Here is a 3,028-nt window from a genome sequence, read left to right as displayed (position 1 = left end):
GATAAAATCTGGCTCAATAGGTTACGGTGGGCGGGTCCCTTAATCCGTATCGATGAGGATGATCCAGCCCGGAAAGTCTATAAGGGCAATATCTATGGTAGAAAAAGAAGACGAGACAGACCCTGCCTGAGATGGAGCGATGGCGTAGGTCAGGACGTCAGACAGCTTTTAGGGATATCGAATTGGTGGACCTCGGTGCGAAACCGGGATGTCTGGAGTTCCTTATTAAGCTATGAGCTCGGCAAAGGGTACATCAAAAATGTCCGCATTACGTCTGTTATAAGACGAGGCGATACGGAGAGTAATATCCGAGTTGGCGGAGCAGTCCATCAGACCATTGCAGAGTTTGAAAAGAGTACACATATCAAGGAAAATACGGCGTTGCTGTAGGGAGGGGAGATTGAGGGTGCGGAGTCGTGACGGATAATCAACCCGTGGAAGGTTCTTTTTGTAAAAGAGGGTCCGGGTGAATTTGCGTTGTACAACTTCAAGAGCGCGGCCGTCACAGATGCGGTAAGGGGACCAGACTACACAGCAATATTCAAGGATGTTTTTGACAAGGGAATTGAAGAGTGTTAAGGAGGGCTGGATTGAGGTAAAGTCGGACGAGGAACGTAGGATAAAACCAAACATTTTGGAAGCTCTATTGATGATGTCAACGAAGTGGGAATCGTCGAATATTACACCCAGGTCTTTGAAGGAGGTCAGTAGTGAAAGGGGTTGACCACTGAGACAATAGGAAAAGGATGATGGGGAGGGTTTCAGGGAATAGCGCATCCAGTGGCATTTGTTGACATTCAGTGTTAGCTTGTTGACCGAACACCAACGGGCTAAATTATCAAGGTTGGATTGTAACAGAGCACAGTCCAATGAAGACAAAACAGAGGCAAACAATTTAAGGTCGTCTGCGTAAAGCAAATACGGACAGGTGAGGATGGAGGCGAGGTCATTGATAAAAAACAGGAAGAGTAGGGGGCCAAGTGTAGAGCCTTGGGGAACACCAGAGGAAGGAGAGAAGGAACCAGATGAGTGACCATAAAAAGAAACTTTGCAGGAACGGTGTGAGAGAGGAGGAAAGCCAGGAGATGACTGAGGGAGGGAAGTCTAGCGAAGAAAGTTTAGAGAGGAGAATGTTATGATCAACGGTGTCAAAGGCTTTGGAGAAATCAGTATAAACAGCATGTACCTCCTGTCGTGAATTCAAGCGTTTAGCAACAAAGTTGGTAAAGACCAGAAGATTTGAAGCCGTTGATCTATGTTTCACGAAACCATGCTTCTCTTTGACAATGAGGTGACCGTCGTTGACGTATCTTTCTAGGATTTTGGACCAAGAGGAGAGAAGGGAAATGGGGCGGTAGTTCACAGCAAGGGAAGGGTCTCCGCTCTTGAGAATAGGAAGGATAAGGGCCTCTTTCCAGAGACGGGGAAAGTAGCATTCGTCTAGACTTTTGTTGTAGATTATACACAGGGGGAGAGAAATGTGTTTTCTACAGTTAAGGAGGAAGAGATTAGGAAGCCCATCGGGGCCAAGTCCGACATTGGGGTCAAGGTTACCAATGAGGAACTCAACCAAGGAAGGCGTAAGGAGAGGAATGGCTAGTGATTCGGAGGAGTCTGTGGTTATGAAAGGTGTAGAGGGTGAAGGGCTCGAGGGAGAAAACACTGACGAGAAGTAGGCGCAGAGAAGGCCGCAGGATTGTTGTGGGGAGTTGGCAGTGGAGTTAGCGAAGCTGATAGAAGAAGGGACAGATTGAGTTGGATTACGAGGCAGGCCTGACAGTAAAATCCATGATCATTTTTTATGTATAATAAATTTCATTTTATTGAGTTAGTATTCTCTTGTTTTAACATGTTATACAAAGTAAGTCTTTTCTAATGTTATTTTATTTTGAATATTTTTCATTTTTCTTGTTTTTCAAATGTATCCAGGTAAATTGTGTGTTTTTTTTGTTTGTTTTTTTTTTTGTGGCTTTGTTTTGATTTATTATTCTTTGGTGGTATAGTTATTTTTTATGTTCTGGTTCTTTAAATATGTTTGTGATATATACCAATTATGAAACATGTACACTTTATGACTTAATGGTTTTGAGTTTATATGTTAATCTGTAATTTTCATATCTTCGGATTTATTTTTTGGCTAGAAATAGCATTACAGAAAACAAATTAAGGGATTTAGATTAGATTTTAGAACTCAGTCAAATAAAGAATAGCTAACCAGATTATTCTGGAATATTTATGGGTATAAAGTAAATTAAGTGAAATGTCTATCCAAATTTTAGGACATACTTCATTGATAAGTCATTGCCATGGTCTAGTTTTTTCCTTTGAATGTTGATTTTTATCTCTGGTTTAACTTTATTGATTTACTTTTTAGTTGAATTTTTTTTTACTGCTATATATCTCGAATTTTCATCAATTTAAAGCACTCACATTGAATAAAACCAAATTTTTTTATTTTGGATTTATTGGATTTTTCTTTTTCTAAATCTTTTCTCATTATTTTCTTTTTTTTTTACATTGAACACAGAAATTTACTCCTATTTCTACAGTGTTTGCCTTTTTTAATCGTATATGTTACATTTAAGACAAATACGCAAAATAAATAAACAAATAACACGAAATTCAAAAAACGCTTTTGCTAAAAAAATATGTTTAGGTATATATTTTTGGAAATTAAAACATAGAAAGGACTGTGAATAGCACGATTGGGTAGCCTTGAAAATTAACAACGTATATATATATATGTATATATAGTTTGAGCTTTTAACAATTTGATATGGATGTTTAATATATATATATAAATATTTAAACTGTTCTTTTTTAGAGACATTGTATTATTTGATATTTGTCTGTGTGTATATTTGTACTGTTAAAATTAATCCAGAGGATATGTCAAATAAAAATATATAAAAGCGCCTTTGCGGAAAAGTTATTTATAGTCATATACAATATATTTATATAAATGTAATTCAATAAAATAGAAAACATTATATAAAAAAAAAGAAATAAAACAAATGAGAGCCAGGAA

This window comes from Hermetia illucens, chromosome 7, assembly GCF_905115235.1.
Source record: "Hermetia illucens chromosome 7, iHerIll2.2.curated.20191125, whole genome shotgun sequence".
Lineage (NCBI taxonomy): Eukaryota > Metazoa > Arthropoda > Insecta > Diptera > Stratiomyidae > Hermetia > Hermetia illucens.
The sequence above is the reverse complement of the archived record's forward strand: the minus strand, read 5'-3'. Positions refer to the sequence as shown.